Genomic DNA, 18583 nt, shown 5'->3' with positions numbered 1-18583 from the left:
TTTTTCCTTTCATCCTTGGTCATAGAACTCTTGATTTTCAGATGGGCTGTAGTCTCTAAAATAACAATTTTATTTTCAATGCTCCCTGCAACCAGATGGGGCCCTGTGACTAAGTTCTAGATGAGTTGTAACTAAAAGTGTCATGTGTCATTTTTAGGAATGACCTTAAAGGGTAGGGACATACCATTTTTCCTCCCTTTCTCATTTATGTTGGCTGGAATGAAAGCAGTTAGCTGCAATTAGAGCAGCCTTCTTGGACTAGGAGATGAAAATCACATGTTGAGAAGCAAGGTAGAAGGAATCTTGTTCTTGGTGATTGCGGAGCCACCAGTCTAATTCTAGGCTAACTATGTGCAGACTTCAATTATGTGAGGGAGAAATATCTATCTGTCCATGCCACTGTAATTTGGAGTTTTCTGTCACAGCTATTCCTAATCCCACTTGATAAAATGTCTCTATTTCAAGCATCAACCCCTTGGTCCAAGCCCAGCCTATCTTACCTGAACTACCACAACATCATCCTAATTGTCCTCACCACATCCAATCTTGACCTCTCTCTCCATTCAATTCTACACACTCCAACCAGAGTATCCTTTTAACCATACATACAAGATCAAATCATTCCCTTGTTTCTAACCCTTTAGTGAAATTCCATTAGTTTTATTTTTTAAAATTAAAAAAAATTTCATTGGAGTATAGTTGATTTACAATGTTGTATTAGTTTCAGGTGTACAGCAAAGAGAATCAGTTATACATATACATATATCCACTATTTTTTTTTTTTAGATTCTTTTCCCAAATAGGTCATTACAGAGTGTGGAGTAGAGTTCCCTGTGCTATACAGCAGGTTCTTATTAGATACCTATTTTATATATAGTGGTGTGTATATGTCAATCTCAATCTTCCAATTTATCCCTCCCTCTCCTTATCCCCTGGAAACCATAAGTTTGTTTTCTACATTCCTGACTCTACTTCTGTTTTATAAATAAGTTCATTTGTACCCTTTTGTTTTTAGATTCCACATATAAGCGATCCATTATTTTTAGAATAAGTTCAAAATTCTCAACACAGCCTATTCAATCTTTCATTATCTGGCCCCTGAAACTTCAGCTCATCTCTTGCTACTTTCTCCCCCTCATTCTCTGGCCTTCAATCACATTGCAGCCTCAAATATCCTATGCCCTCTACTATTGTTCCATTTATCTTAAATCTTTTCCCAGTACTTACTGCCTAACTAACTCCTGCCAAACTTTCAGGTCTCTGAGGAACTGTAATTTCCTCAGGAATTGTAGTCAGGGGCCATTACTATGCTTCCTCATGGTATTGTAGATGTTTTTTTAAAATAGTCCACTTCTTAATTATTTGTGTAATTACTTATCTAATGTTTCAAATGCTCTATAGGCCTAATGTACCTACAGATGCGTTCAATGGTCCATGTAGATTTTTTGGCTTTGTTTTTTTTTTAAAAATTAAACTTAAAGAACTTTAGTTAGTACACCCTCTTTTTGGTTTGTCACATGTCCTACCAATTCATGCCCTTTCACAAACTTTTGTCCCTTTCCTGTGCCCTCTATACGTTTGTATCTTTGATCTGTCTCCTCCACTAAACAAGAATCTCCATTGTGGTGAGGACAATGCTTGTCTTCCACATCACTCTATGCTTTCCGTCTTAATATGCTTGGGACATATCAAGATGCTCTGGAAACCCTTGTCAAATGAAAAGAGGCAATGAATGAACTGCCCTTGTCATAATTATTAATAGTCTTTTTCTTCCTTTGGCTTTATTTTTTTTTTTATAAATTTATTTATTTTATTTATATTTGGCTGTGTTGGGTCTTTGTTGCTGTGTGCAGGCTTTCTCTACTTGTGGCTTGTGGGCTCTAGAGCGCAGGCTCAGCAGTTGTGGCACACGGGCTCAGCTGCTCCGCGGCATGTGGGATCCTCCCGGACCAGGGCCTGAACCCGTGCCCCCTGCATTGGCAGGCAGATTCCCAACCACTGCACCACAAGGGAAGTCCCTTGGCTTTATTTTTAACATAAGGTACTATATAGAGATAAAAGTGGGGAAGTACCCCCTTGATAAATATTTCAAAATAAGTTTTGAACAAACTTAGCACAAGATTCTGAACTTTAAAGCTAACTTTCACCCTGTTTTTACTAATGGACTAAATAGAAAGTAAAATCATATGCTTATATTTTTATAAGTTTCAGAAAGTTTACAAAAACATTTCATCTGGGTCTTCTATTTCTTGGGGAGGCAACTCTCTATCTTTGCAATTTTTTTTTAAATCTAAAATTATCCCCAAAGAAAAAGTTTATTTTAAAAAGAGGGAATATACACTACCAAATGTAAAATAGATAACTGGTGGGAAGCAGCCGCATAGCACAGGGACATCAGCTCGGTGCTTTGTGGCCAACTAGAGGGGTGGGATAAGGAGGGTGAGAGGGATAAAATAATTAAAAAATAAAAAGAGAGGAAGGAGAGGGGAGCCTCCTTCTCTTGGATTTCCAAGTTTAATTATGAATGGTTTCAACTTTATTTTGAACCAAACTGATCCTTGCTTCCCTATTGTTTTTTCCTCACATTCTTAACACCATTACATCAACATCTTAGCTAAAGCTTATTGAAAGGCACCACTTTTGCAGAATGTGCTCGTATGGGGCCATTGTGTACAGCTGTGTAAATTGCACACTGTACACAGGCACCCAGATGGGGGCCAACGAGGACTGAAAAGCAGCCTGTGTTCCCAACTAAGCTACTGTGTACCCTGGTGCAGGGCTTCCTCAGCCCAGAGGAAGAAGGTGCCCTATGCGCCAGCAGCTGTCCTGTGCCCTTGGGGAGCGAGTGCTTCTCTTTGCCACCCCTAGCCTTGATCATTGCCCCAGAGGAGAAGCTTTAAGAGAGAATGAAACTAACACCGAGAGAGAGAGGCCAAAGCTAGTGATGGAGAGAGAGGGATTATGTGTGGAATCCAATCCTATGTTTCCTCTTGTCTTAATCAGGAGACTGTATCCTTGCTTCCCTAAGATTTGGTAGTTCCACACTTTTTAAAAAAATTAAATTCCCCCCTTTTAGCTTTAGCTAGTTTGATTGAGTTTTCCTTTCTTGCAGACTATCTTAGATCTCTTCCAGTTCTGATATACAGTAAAATAATCATAGGATCAGCTGGCACTGATCAGGTAGCTACAGTGGTACTCTATTTCACAACCAGCTATGATGGGGGGAAAGGGGGACTGATTTATAGCATTTTATGATTTCCATGGCTGATTTCAAGCTACCAACGTGATGATGTCATTGAATATGGAGTTAGGAAGAATGCACACAATTGGCTCTTATAAGTGTGTAGGTCCAGTACACTGCTGGACAGCTTCCATTAGGTCCAACTTTGTCCGCTGATAGGGTATGTAAACAGTGTTGATCACCAGCTGGTAAGCCCACAGGCTAAATACGGCCTCAGATGTGCTCCGTTTAGTCTATAAGTGTTTAAAATATTTTGGGTTAGTTTCCAGCATTTAAATATCATGATATTTTACCTAAAAATATATATTACCACCTTTTCATAAGAAATGGGAATATATTGCAGTATTGGGCCTGGTGCTCAGAAAGGTTCAATGATTTATCCAAGGTGACACAAAATGTAAGTGTCTGAACCAGAACAAGAACTCAGGTCTTGTGATTCCACACCAAATCTTGTACCACTTCTTTAGGTTGCCCTCTCATTTCCTTGCCCTTTGTCATCTTTGTTACCATTTGCTTGCTTGGCATTTTCTCTGAAACTGTATTTTCCATTTACAAAGCGTGATGTGACCAAAGGTTGCTAAGGTCATATATATGGGTTCATGAGCAGGTGAGTCATGACAAAGATTCTGTGCATTGACCAACTCTCTTCCCTGTTCACTTTTACTTTTTAGAATACTGATTGCTAATAAAGATAATCCAGGTTCATTTCCAAAATGAAAAGGAAAAGGCGGAGGAGGTAGAGGAAGGAGATAGCAAAGGACAGAGGAAAAGTGAAAAATTATCCCCAAACCTACCATTAACCCTTGTTATAAAAGAACATTACTTCAGACATCCTATGTGCACACAGAGAAAAAGACTGCTAGTCAGAAATGGGATTATTCCAGATGTGCTATTTTTAAATAACGATATTAAGTTTAATCTTATTTGAATTGGACAAAAGAAAAAGAAATTAAAGTGAAACTGAAGGAATTGCTGAACTTTAAATAAATGTTTATCACAGGGAGGGGGAAGGGTAAGCTGAAACAAAGTGAGAGAGTGGCATGGACATATATACACTACGAAACATAAAATAGATAGCTAGTGGGAAGCAGCCACATAGCACAGGGAGATCAGCTCAGTGCTTTGTGACCACCTAGAGGGGTGGGATAGGGAGGGTGGGAGGGAGGGAGATGCAGGAGGAAAGAGGTATGGGGACATATGTATATGTATAGCTGATTCACTTTGTTATAAAGCAGAAACTAACACACCATTGTAAAGCAATTATACTCCAATGAAGATGTTAAAAAAAATAATATTCAAAAAAGTATTTATCACAAGGAACATTAGCTTTTTAAAGATACTCCTAAATTAAAATAAGTATTAAGAGTTTTGAGTCATTTTTTTTTTCACTTTCATGTTGCAGTTTTAGAGAGCATCTTTGATGTACTCCCAGGAAAACTGAGGACATTAGTACACAAAACATTCCTCTATCTCCCCTTTCCTCTGCTGAATTTAGTTAGTTCATTTTATTTTTTAGTGGTTAATGTTTTTAGTATTTATATTCTGTCTTGTAACCATAATTTCCACAGTTGGTTAATCTTTGTTCTGTATTTAAGTGAATTCAGTGGTCTGTACCAGTCTTTTATCATATCTTCTCTATCCTTGAGTTCTGTACTTCAATTCTTCTCTGGTTTGTATGGATTTCATCATCAAGTAGCCTCCCTGCATGCATCACCCTCTGCTGAGAAGACCTTATAGTAGTTATATTCCTTGAATATTTGTAGTCTTGAGAATGTCTTTCTGTTACCTTGAAAAATAGCCTGGCTGGATATAAAATTTTTGAGTCACACTTCCTTTTTCTCAGAATTTGTAGATGTTGCTCCCTTGTCTTTTGACATAGGTCTTTTACCATGGTTTCTCTGTTTATCTCCTTTTGGTTTGAGTCATCATTGTATATTTTTTTTCAAGAAGGGTTTATGTGTATTATTTTCCCTGAGTTTATTTTCACATTTGAGATGTTCACTTGTTACCTTTATAGATGAATTACAATTTGTCTTTACAGGCACGTTCCAGTACTTCTTGCACGGAATAAGATCAGGGAGGGTTTGAAGCCTGCTTGGCTTAGGAAAACAGAACAAAACCAAAAATCTTATAAATGACTTGTTTTTCTTGCCTGTTTTCCTAAAGAATTGTTTCTTAAAGTTCAGTTCTCAATGTTGTTTGTGCTATATGATTCTTTTCCTTTGCAACTTGTATGCTCCTTCAATATGCAGATTTAATTTTTCCTTCATTTAAGTGAAGTTTTCTTCTTTCAGAACTTTAAATAACACTTCTGTGTGATTTGTTAGGTTTGCTACTACAGAGACATCTGTTGTCTTTAATTTGGACAGTTTTATCTGTCTTCTATTTCTTTTGTTTGTTTGTTTTTTTGTTCACATTGTTGTTTGTTTTAATTTTTTAACTGTTACTAGGAAATATTTATTTAATTGTTTATTTATTTTTGGCTGCATTGGGTCTCTGTTGCTTTGCACAGGCTTTCTCTAGTTGCAGCAAGCAGGGGCTACTCTTCGTTGTAGTGCGCGGGCTTCTCATTGCAGTGGCTTCTCTTGTTGTGGCGCACAGGGTCTAGGCATGCGGGCTTCAGTAGTTGAGCATGACCTCAGTAGTTGCAATGTGCAGGCTCTAGGGTGCGCAGCCTTCAGTAGTTGCAGCACATGGGCTCAGTAGTTGTGGCGCACGGGCTTAGTTGCTCCACAGCACGTGGGATCTTCCCGGACCAGGGATCGAACCTGTGTCTCCTGCATTGGCAGGCGATTCTGAACCACTGCACCACCAGGGAAGTCCCTGTCTTCCATTTCTATTATCTTCTCTCTATTTACTTTAATATCTTTGAATTATTACCCACAGTTGTTAAGAAGCAAAACTGAAGCCTATTTATTGCATTAATAATTCAATTTTCAGCAAATGCCTATTACTTTCCCTATGGTTTATATTTACTTAATAATTCTTCAATAGTATTACTTGGACCCTTGATTTGTTTCCTTAACCTCTATCTCCCTTTTCATCTCATTCTCTTGTTTTATTATTTTGTCATTGAGCTTTTTTCCTCTTTCTTTTTTGCAACGTATTTGCATAGCTGCCACACTGTTTTTGAAAATCTTGCTCATGCTTAATATGTGGAGCTACTTCTAGATCTTCTGTTTGCTTGAATATAGTTGGGTGAATTCTTCTTTCTGCTTTAATCTATTTTTCTTTTCTAGGTTTTGTGATCTATCTGCTTTTAACTAGTTTGAGGGTGTGAGGGGAAGGGGATGGACTGCTCATCTGAGCTGTGCCGAGGGAAGATCCATCTCTGGGAAAAGCTTCTAGATTTAGAGTCAGACAATCTCATCCAGTAGTACCAACCATGGGTAACCACACCAGCAAGCCCATCAGATGTCACAGGAGTCCCTCACAGTCATGGAATAACTGTATGGTAAACAATACTTTACTGAGCATTTACTCTGTGCCAGACATTGAAAGAAAAAAATAACTTCCTTTATTATGTATTTATGAGGCCATGTCTGTGCCAAGTGCATTGTATATTATTTGCTCAATACAACATTATGAAATATCTTTATCAGCCCCCATTTTCTGAATGAGGGAGCAGAAGCTTATAGAGAAGTTATATATTGGGCTGGCCAAAAAGTTCATTTCAGGGTTTTCCAAACTTTTTGGCCAACCCAATAATTTGCCAAAAGTCACATAGCTAATATGAGAGAGTTGAACTTTGAAACTGTGTCAAAATTATAAATGTTTAGTATGGAAAGATTTTTTTATCAGGACATTTGATGTAATATTGGGGAATACTTGTGCAACTTTAGTCTGCGGTGGTTTGCACATAATTTATTAAAAGCTTAGCAGTTTTTCTCTTCAAGAAATAATTCTGGTTTATAAATGAAATATAATCTAGACTCGCTTCAAAAATAATCTGGGAGAAACTGGGTGAGGGAATAGGTGAAACAAGATTGGCCATGGGTTGATAATTGAACCTGGGTGACTTGAAGCAGACTTCTAAAACAACTGCCCAGTTAATGATTTTTCACTATAGTAGCTCTTGAAAAGTTAAGCCACTTTTTGGGCAATGACTCTCTTTCTTTTGGTATAATGACTTGTCATTCTAACATACCTAGATAAATGTACCATAAGAAGTGCTGTTTCAACATTATGGTTTTAGGCAAAGACACAGTCATCAATTTACTCAGTGACATTTTCTAGTAAAAGAATATCATGTGAAACAAATTTTAATTGCCTGCCATGTTTGGATGAACCAAATCCAAGTAGAATATTATTGATTTCCAATGAACTACTATGATATTATGTGAATAAAAGCTATTCGCAAGGATGGTATTTAAAATAAGTAACAGCGGGTCAGTGGGGATGGTCTGTCCCTTTTCTGGGTGGAGGACTGATACCAATGGTGTTGGATGTCTATGAATGATGATCTGAGCTTTGGGTCTTGTCCATCTCCTACACATGCATCAAGATTACTCTAAGTTTAAAAGATTTGGTTGGTTCTGTACCTCATGACCCATCTGTACAGGTCTATTTCCTATTCAGTGGCTTTGACTTTCAGATAAGGTAATGTGGCAAAATTGTTCAGAGCATTTTTCTGGGAGTTGGACAGACCTGAGTTTGAATGCTGGCTCCATTACTTACTATCTGGGTGATGGACCTTAGATAAAACACCTTCTCTAAATCCCAGTTTCTTCATCTGTAAATTGGAGTAATGACACCTGTGTTTTAGGATTGTTGGAAGGAGTAAATGAGATCATATTCATAATGCATTTAGCATGGTGGCTGGCCATTATTATCATGCTATCTTAAAAAGATGTGACAATTCAGAATGACTAAACCTTTGGCTTATGTCCATTTGATATGACCTAGGCAGAACTGTCATTTGTGTCACTTTCAGTGTGTTACCACTTCTGTTAAGGTGACTAGAGTCAACAGGCAACCTTCCCTTTATTCCACAATTTTAAGCCTCATGTGAACCTCAGAAAATGAACAGATTTCAACATACTTAGGGAAATAGGAAGGTCAAATAGGGGGAAAGTCTACCTATCATAGAAACCTATGAGATAAAAGATTAATTCGACTATTCAACAAGTATTTATTGAGTGCCCAATATATACCAAGAATTATTCTGCATGCTGGGGATAAAATGGTAGACAAAACTGACAAAAATCTCAACCTGGGAATGAAAGGTATATCATGTGGGGAGTTGATCCTTTGCATCTGGTAGGTGTTATATATTGAGTGTACATAGTGGTTAGGAAATATGGTAAGTTCCCTGCTGTTAATCACTGTTAATCAGTGATGAAGGGTGTGGTTTCTAGGTGTAAAAGTTCAGGATGCACTGATTCATGGGTACATGAACCATCTCTTTAACCAGTGCTATATATTATGCTTTAATACAACTTTTTTCTTTTGAAAAGCAAGTATGGGAGTGAAAAAAACCCCAGTCCTACAAGGTAGAAACCATTATCCCCATTTTTCATAGGAGGAAACTGAGACCCAGTTAACTATGATTTGCTCTAGGTCTCAAAGCTAATAAGTGGCAGCGATAAAATTTGAATGGCAAAGTCCATCCTCTTCTGACTGTTTTGGGTGTAAGCCTCCTGGAAGCATGGTGTTAACATTTTAAAAGAACTTGTTTACTCATATTCGTCTTTATTTGGTGGAATGGATGTTTATCACACTATCTGTTCTCAGTGAAGAAGGGAAGATTAAATCAGTCTGAGATATCCTTCCATATTCCTTTCTGCATCCTCTTTCTACCTCTTCATACTCTTTCTATTATTTAGGAAGTGGTATCCTGGTACCTGTTTGAAGCAAGAGTAAAGTCCAGCCTTGGGTTATCAGTGTCTCAGTATCTCTGATGAAAATTTATTGGTTTTGCCTGTCCAGCATCCATTCCTTATTTTTCTGGTCATAGCACCTGCAGCAGTTAGAACTGTGTTTGGCTACGAGTAACTGGAAACACAACTAACAGTAGCTTAAACAAACATGGGTTTCTTGTGTCACATAGTAAGTCTGGAGGTTGACAGTTAGGGCTAGTGGATGGGCTCACTGGAGCTATCAAGTACCCAGGAAATTTCTACTTTTCTAGTCTACCAGCTTTGGGGGGTGTTTGTATGCATCCTCGTATTGTTGCCTCACAGTCACAAGATGGCTGCTGCCCCCCTGGCATCACATCCTTATTCCAAGTAACAAGAAGGGTAAAGGGCAAAGGAGCAAAAGAGTCATGCCATATTTTTTTCCAGAAAAGCAAATCTTTCCAAAATGCTCCACCCAGCATACTTCTGCTTACTTCTCATTGGTTAGAACTGGATCACGTGGCCAGTCCTAGACCAATAATAAGGCTAAAGGAATGAGATTTCTAGTCCTAATTAATCCCAGAAGTCAGGATAAGAGCAAACTCTTCCTAAGATCAAAGGATCTCTGTCCTATCTGAATAATTTGAATTCTGTGTGGGCAATGGGGGAAATGTATGTTGAGTGCCAATGGATAGTATCTGCTATGGAACCTCCATTTTCCTTTGGGAAATCCACTCTCTCCCATATTCAGCCCATGTGGATCAGATAGAGCATCCCCAATCACAAGCCATGTGTAGGGAGGATGGACAGGACACGCCTAATTCCTGCAAGGACTTCTGCTGCAGTTATTGAGGAGGTGAAGCCTTGTCTGGGAGTACTGGCTGTAAGGAAATGTAAGCCTTGATCTATCTGGACCCCCCACATGCATGGGGCTTGTCTGAGATGCAGTGGTCAGATGGAGAGAGGGCCTGATAGTATGGGCCGCTGGTCCAGCTGGGTCTAAATCTAGAGATTGACTCCTAGACATTCTAGTTGCTTGGGCTTATGAATTCTCTCTCTGTGCCTAGTCCAGCTGAAGGTGGACGTGGCTTTTGCTGTCAAGAGTCGTAACAAATAGTGTATTCAGAAAGTCACTTCTCTTAGGAGGATCAGACTCCAAATATTGTCAACTTCTCTTTGAAGAGTCAGCCAGGCAACCTGAGGGAGCCAGTGACAGTCCATTATACGGCCCGTGTAGTAAATGACCTGACAAACAGTGTGCAGGTATAAAAATGGATCATTTCCTCAAGTTGCAATTGATGTGCAGCAGTTTTTGATAAGTTTGTAAATTTCACTGTACTATTCTGTATGTTCTTGCCCATAATTGTGAAGCTTTCAGTTACATAGGCTCAAATTGCATAGTTTCATTTCATTTCTTTTTTTTTAAGGATTGTATTACTCATACAATTGGGTTTCAGCTGTACTAACAAATGATAAATAAGAAAATTCCATTGAAAAATGGAAATACCGACTATATAGGTAAGAAGGAATATGACAAAGCAACACTGACTTTGCAACACAGAATCAGAAAATCAAACCAAGAAGGTGCAGCTTTTAAGAAATCTCAGAGTGAATAAGAACTCACATTCCAGCTCTAACAAGTAAAAAGGAGAATGAAAGAGAATGTTATCACCAATAGATAATGTTTTTAAATTAACAAGACAGTAAGAAGAAAGAGAGACCTTAAATATTGTTGTTCATTTTAAAAACTTCTATTCTGAAAAGAAAAATACTCTGTAATCAGAAAACTAGAATAACCTGAAATGGAAAAGCTGGCAAACAACAAAGACGGGGAAATGATGGTTTGGCAAATACCTGGGGTCATTGTCCGCTGTGAGAATGTAATGAAAGCCAGGTACACTCTTTTCAGAAAAATACACTTATATCCCCCAAATTTTACACACAGTTTTAGGGATTCACAGACAACTTAAAAACCAATTCGTGGACACTCTTACCCCTGACATAGAGATCCATGAATCCTAGATAAAAACCCTTCTTCTCTTTTAGGCATGTCAATCTTTGTTCTAAAATTATTTTGAGCAAGAAAATGAAACTAATCAATTTGTAACATGTGGTCAATAATAATAGCTATCATTTAAGAAACTTTTACAATATGACAAGGCATTGGTCTTAATAGTCTTATATGTATCATCTCATTGAATTCTTATAATTCTTATAATAACCCAGTAAAGCTGACACTTTAGTTGGTCCTTGTTTTGCAGGTTATCATAAAGGTCACCCAGCAGGGTAGGGATTCAAACCCATGTTTGTCGGATACCAAAACTCACCATCTTCTTCTGCTTGTCATTTCCTGGCCTTCCTTCCCCCAAGTTTTGTTTTCAGTTGGGTACCACATTTTCACTTTTTCAGTGCAATAATATTTGCAGATATAGAACCACAAGAAACGTTTCACCATGTTCCTCTTGATGGTATGGCTCAATCTATTGCTATTTCTTTGAGAACCCCTTCAGTAAGTCTCTGCCCAAGCTTCACCCCCTCAGGGAAACCTTCCCTCATCTAAAATAGCACCCCACTACCTTATCACTCTCTATTCATTTACCTACCTTATTTTCCTTCATAGCACCTCTCATATCCTGACATGATATTACATTTCTATTTATTATATAATTACATTTCTAATATTATATAATATTATTGTTTGCCTCTCCTTCCATGAAAGCAAGGACTTTATTTATTGCTGCATCCGCAACACCTAGCACACAGCCTAGCTCATGGGAGCCACTCTATAAATATAAATTGATGAAGAAAAGATAGAATGAAAGAATATTCAGGGAGGCAAGAGGAGAAGTACATATCCAGTCTTTGTTTCTGCTTCTCCTGACTCTTACTTCCACAAGGTCAGAACACTCAGACCAACATTTCTCCAGCTAGGCTAGGGTCTCCCAAGAAAAGTTCCCAGGGTGTGGGGATAAGACCTTCAAGGTGTTGGGGTGAGGAGATATTAGTAAAACCTCTTCCCTCTGACCTCTCCACAGCCTTGGTAGTGCCCTTCTTTCTTCCTGTGTCAAAGACTTCTCCCCAGTGGACCCTTTGAATACCACTGGCCTCAGGACTGACCTCTCAAAGCTCTCCTCAGTTCCTTAATCTAATGAGAATCTTTGCCTTTCCAACCAAGAACAATGTCACTGAACTCCTGTTTCCTGACTTTTTAGAAAACTCAAGGATGTGGGACAAAAGTCTCACTATAATTCGTCAGATCGATTCTGCTCTGCTGCTGCTGCTCTGTATCATCTGTTTTCTTAGCCTGACCAGAGTTTTCTCAATAGAGTCAGTAACATGTACTCTACTCTCTTGTGGGGTTTCAAGGTTGGTTGTATTAGTTTTTTCCTCACAATTTCTTTGAACACTAAAGTTCAGATTATTGGTCTTTTTAGTTTTCCTTTTATAACATGTCATGGGGCGGTGGGGAGGGATAAATTGGAAGATTGGGACTGACACATACACACTACTATATATAAAATAGATAACTAATTAGGAGCTACTGCATAGCACAGGGAACTCTACTCAATACTCTGTAATGACCTGTATGGGAAAAGAATTTTTAAAAGAGTGGATATATGTATGTTTATGACAGATTCACTTTGTTGTACACCTGAAACTAACACAACATTGTAAATCAATTATACCCCAATAAAAAAAAAATGGTCGCCATATGGATCTTTTAAAATCTTCAGTAGGAATTTGAAAGCATTTTAGTAGACCAAGTGCTATGTAATAATTATGACATTTTGTTTATCTAATGTTATTATTATTTTTTAAATAGACTAATTTTTAGAGCAATTTTAGGTTCATAGCAACAGTGAGTGGAAGGTATAGAGATTCCCATATACCCCCTGCCCCCATACAGGCATAGCCTCCCCAGTTGCTCATCTCTTTTTAGGGCTGAATACTATTTCATCATCTGCATGTACCACAGTTTATCCATTCACCTAGTGAAGGAAATCCAGTTGCTTCCCTTTTGGCAATTATGAATAAAACTGCTATAAACATTCATGGGCAGGTTTTTGTGTAGACATAAATGTTCCACTCATTTGGGTAAATACCAAAGAGCACAATTGCTTGATCATACGGTAAAAATATGTTTAGTTTTGTTAAGAAACTGCCGACTGTCCTCCGAAGTGGCTGTACAATTTTGCGTTCCCACAGGCAAGAATGAGAGTTCTTTTTGCTCCACATCCTCACTAGCATTTGGTGTTGTTAGAGTTTTGGATTTTGACCATTCAAATAGGTGTGCAGTAGTATCTCATTGTTTTATTTATTTTAAAAAATTTATTATTTATTTATTTTGGGCTGCATTGAGTCTTTGTTGCTGCACGTGGGATTTCTCTAGTTGCGAGCGGGGCAACTTTTCATTGCAGTGTGCGGGCTTCTCACTGCTGTAGCTTCTCTTGCTGCAGAGCATGGGCTCTAGGTGCGCAGGCTTCAGTAGTTGTGGCTTGTGGGCTTTAGAGTGCAGGCTCAGTAGTTGTGGCACACGGGCTTAGTTGCTCTGTGGCATGTGGGATCTTCCCAGACCAGAGCTCAAACCCGTGTCCCCTGCATTGGCAGGCAGATTCTTAACCACTGCGCCACCAGGGAAGCCCTCATTGTTTTAATTTGCAATTCCCAAATGAGGTATGATTTTGAGCATCTTTTCATATGCTTATTTACCATCTGTATATCTTCTTTAGTGAGGTATCCAGATCTTTTTGCCCATTTTAAAATCAGGTTCTTCATTTTTTATTGTTGAGTTTTAAGAGGTCTATGTATATTTTGGACAACAGTTCTTTATCACATATTTTTTTCTTAATAAATATTTTCTCCCAGTCTGTGGCTTGTCTTCTCAGTCTCTTGGCATTGTCTTTCACAGAGCAGAATTTTTAATTTTAATGAAGTCCAGCTTATAAATTCTCTCTTCCATGGGTTATACCTTTGGTGTTGTATCTAAAAAGTCATCACCATACCCCAGGTCATATAGGTTTTCTCCTATGTTATTTTCTAGAGTTTTATAGTTTTGTGTTTTACATTTAGGTCCATGATCCATTTTGAGTTAATTTGAATAATATAATTACTTGTGTCTAGATTCATTATTTTGCATGTTGATGTCCAGTTGTTCCAGTACCATTTGTTGAAAAGACTATCTTTGCTCCATTGTATTGTCTGGCTCCTTTGTCAAAGATAAATAGTATATTTGTGTAGGTCTATTTATAAGCTCTCTATTCTGCTCCATTGATCTATTTGTCTATTCTTTTGCCAATACCACACAGTCTTGCTTTATAGTAAGACTTAGTTGGGTATTGTCGGTCTTCCAACTTCGTTCTTCTCCTTCAATATTGTGTTAGCCATTCTGGGTCTTTTGCCTCTCCACATAAACTTAGGAATCAGTTTGTCAAAATCCACATAATAACATGCTGGAATTTGATGAGGAATGCCTTGAATCTACAGATCAAGTTGAGAAGAACTGACATCTTGACAATACTAGGTCTTCCTAATCATGAATGAACAAAGAATATCTCTCCATTTATATAGTTCTTTGATTTCTTTCATCAGAGTTTTATAGAGTTCCTCATATAGACCTTGTACATATTTTGTTAGATTTATACCTAGGTATTCCATCTTTTGGGTGATAAAGTAAATGGTACTGTATTAAAAATTTCAAGGGCTTCCCTGGTGGCGCGGTGGTTGGGGGTCCGCCTGCCGATGCAGGGGACGCGGGTTCGTGCCCCGGTCCGGGAGGATCCCACATGCTGCGGAGCGGCTGGGCCCGTGAGCCGTGGCCGCTGGGCCTGCGCGTCTGGAGCCTGTGCTCCGCAGCGAGAGAGGCCACGACAGTGAGGGGCCCACGTACCGCAAAAAAAAAAAAAAAAAAAAAAAAAAAAAAAAAATTTCAAATCCCATTGTTCATTGCTGGTATATAGGAAAGTAATTTACTACTGTATATTAAACTTGAATCCTGTAACCTTGCTATAATCAGTTATTAATTTCAGGAGGTTTTTTTTTGTCAATCCTTTCAGATTTTCTGTGCAGATGATTGTGTCATCTCTGAACAAAGAAAGTTTTATTTCTTCCTTCCCAATCAGTATATCTTTCATTTCCTTTTCTTGTCTTATTGCATTATCTAGGACTTCCAGTACAATGTTGAAAACAAGTTGTGAGAGGGGACATTCTTTCTTTGTTCCTGATTAGTGGGAGAGCTTCAAGTTTCTCACCATTAAGTATGATGTTAGCTGTACATTTTTTGTAGATATTCTTTATCAAGTTGAGGAAGTTATCCTCCCCCTAGTTTACCAAGAGTTTTTATCATGAGTGGGTGTTGAATTTTGTCAAATGCTTTTTCTGCATCTATTGATGTGATCATATGATTTTTCCTTTTAACTATTGATGTGATAGATTAATTGATTTTTGAATGGTGCCTTGTGTATCTGGGATAAATCCCACTTGCTCATGCTGTCTAATTCCTTTTATAAATTGTTGGATTCAATTTGCTAATTTTTTTTGAGGATTTTTGCATCTATATTCATGACAGATATTGGTCTGTAGTTTTCTTTACTTGTAATATCTTTATCTCATTTTGGTATTAAGGTACTGCTGTCCTCTTAGAATGAGTTTGGAAGTATTCCCTCTGCTTCTATCCTCTGAAAGAGGGTATCCTTTGAAAGGAGATAGAGAATTGGTATAATTTCCTCTTCAAATGTTTGGTAGAATTCACCAGTGGACATATCTGGGCCTGGTGCTTTCTGTTTTGGGAAATTATTAATTATTGATTCAATTTTTTAATAAATATAGACCTATTCAGATTGTCTGTTTCTTCTTGTGTGAATTTTGGCAGATTGTATCTTTCAAGGAATTGGTTCATTTCATCTAGGTTATCAAATTTGTGGGCATAGAGTTGTTCATAGTATTCATTTATTATCCTTTTAATGCCCATGGGATCTGTAGTGATGTTCTCTGTTTCATTTCTAATATTAGTAATTTGTGTCCTCTTTTTTTTTTTCTTACGCTGGCTAAAGGCTTATGGATTTTATTGATCTTTCCAAAGAACCAGCTTTTGGGTTCACTGATTTTTCTCTATTGATTTCCTGTTTTCAATTTAATTGATTTCTTTTTTAATTCTTATTATTTATTTTCTTCTGATTAATTTGGATTTAATTTGCTCTTCTTTTTCTAGTTTTGTAAGGTGGAAGCTTAGATTATTGATTTTAGATCTTTCTTCTTTTCTAATATGTGCATTTAATGCTGTAAGTTTCCCACTAAGCATTGCTTTCACTGCATCCCACAAATTTTAAGTTGAATTTTCATTTTCATTCAGTTCAAAAATTATTTTAATTTCTCCTGAGATTTCTTCTTTGACCCATGTGTTATTTAGAATAGTGTTGTTTAATCTGCAGATATTTTGGGATTTTCCAGTTATCTTTGTATTATTGATTTCTAATTTAATTCTGTTGTGGTCTAAGAGCAGACACTGTATGATTTCTCTTCTTTTAAAAATGTTAAAGTATGTTTTATGACCCAGAATGTGGTCTATCTTGGTGAATGTTCCATGTGAACTTGAGAAGAATGTATGTTCTGCTGTTGTGTGGTGAAGTAGTCTGTAGATGTTTATTATATTCAGTTGGTTGGTGGTGAACATTGAGTTCACAACGTCCTTATTGATTTTCTGCCTGCTGGATCTGTCCATTTCTGATAGAAGGGTGTTCAACTCTCCAACTATCATTTTGGATTCATCCATTTCTCCTTGCAGTTCTATTAGTTTTTGCCTCATGTAGATGAATATTCTATTGTTAGGCACATACACATTAAGGATTGTTATGTCTTCTTGGAGAATTGACCCCTTTATCATTATATAATACCCTTCTTTATCTCCGATAACTCTCCTTGCTTTGAAGTCTACTCTGTCTGAATTTAATATACCTACTCTTGCTTTCCTATAACTAGTATTAACATGATATATTCTTCTTCCATCCATTTACCTTAATTCTATTTGTATCTTTATGTTTAAAGTGCATTTCCTGTAGATAGCATATAGTTGGGTCATGTTTTTTGATCTACTCCGACAATCTCTTTCCTTTCATTGGTGTATTTATACCAATGACATGTAAAATGATTATTGATATAGTTGGATTACTTTATTTGTTACTGTTTTCTATTCCTTGCTCTTTTCTTTGTTCCTTTTTTTTTTTTGCCACACAGCATGTGGGATCTTAGTTCCCTGACCAGGGATCGAACCCTCACCCCCTGCATTGGAAGCGTACAGCCTTAACCACTGGACCACCAGGGAAGTCCCTCTTTGTTCCTATTTTTGCCTTACACTATCTAATGTGATTTTAAAATTTAAAATATTGTTTCTATTTATAATTTATTGAGCACTTACTATGTGCTGGTACTGTGCCAAGAGTTTTACATTCATTATCTCACGTAGTCCACTTGACAATCCTATGATAATGAGCTATAATAAGTAGCACTTACTGTATGCCAGTTAACCTGTTAATCTCATCACACCCATTATTATATACATTATCTCATTTAAGTCTCTCAACAGCTCCATGTCAAAGGTAAGGTTACTATCCCCACTTTACAGACAAGGGATCTGAGGTTTAGTGAGGGCATGTAAGGTATCAACTGTAGTCTTGTCTTCCTAGTAATTCTCCAAAATAATCCCCAGTATCTCCACCCGGCTTCTGACAAATGTCTTCCTTTAGTGCCTACGGCTGAGCCTTGTCACCTCTTACTTGTCTCAACAAATGATAATACATGCACATCCTTTCTTAAGTTGCTTATTCTTTCCTAGAGTGTGAAGACATCTGTTGTTCCTGTTAAAATTTTTTTTTTGATGTTTTGTGTGTCTGTGTGAGTGAGTAGCAGTTAGAATGAAAGCTTTGATATAAAATATATAAAAAGTCTCTTCGTTGATGTTGTTCCCTCTTGTCCACTTCCCCTCCCCACTACAGTAGGACATGGTTGGTCAGTCCACAGTTTTGGTTTGATAGTGGATGCCCAGGTAGCCAAGTCCTCCCTCTGACCTCACCACACCTGCACCTCTGTAGTGCTGGAGCCCTCTCTGGGAGAACTCAGGGCAATTGTTTCTTGCACTTTCATACTTCTTATTCCTGTCTTTTCTTGTTTCAGCTCATGAGAAAGCTTTCACTTGCTCATCTGCTCTCATTCAATGCAGGAGCAAGCCGAGCTGTCTTTGCTGCAGGAAGCCACACACACCTGCAGATCTGCCCCTGCAGTCTGCCCTTGCTTCTCCAAGCGTGGTCAGAATCCCTGGGAAGCTCATTTAAATGCACATTTCCTGGTCTCACTCTCAGGGATTTTGATTCATAAGAATAGGTAGAACAAGGAATCTGTTTTATTAAGCCCTTCCTTACCCCAGAGTTATAGCTCAAGAACTATTCATGATTGCCCTTGGTTCCTTCTTTGGAGTTCTCACCTCTCTCTACACCAGTTCCATGGGTCTTTGCAT

At 37.9% G+C, this 18583-nt stretch overlaps 1 protein-coding gene across 2 annotated transcripts in view; it reads left to right on the top strand.

Moving 5' to 3' along the window:
• EXOC6 (exocyst complex component 6) overlaps positions 1 to 18583 on the top strand; it is a 318511-nt gene that overhangs the window by 67404 nt on the left and 232524 nt on the right. The gene's annotated exons all lie outside the window — the stretch shown is intronic.

This window comes from Delphinus delphis, chromosome 16 (genome assembly GCF_949987515.2).
Source record: "Delphinus delphis chromosome 16, mDelDel1.2, whole genome shotgun sequence".
Lineage (NCBI taxonomy): Eukaryota > Metazoa > Chordata > Mammalia > Artiodactyla > Delphinidae > Delphinus > Delphinus delphis.
The sequence above is the reverse complement of the archived record's forward strand: the minus strand, read 5'-3'. Positions and strand labels throughout refer to the sequence as shown.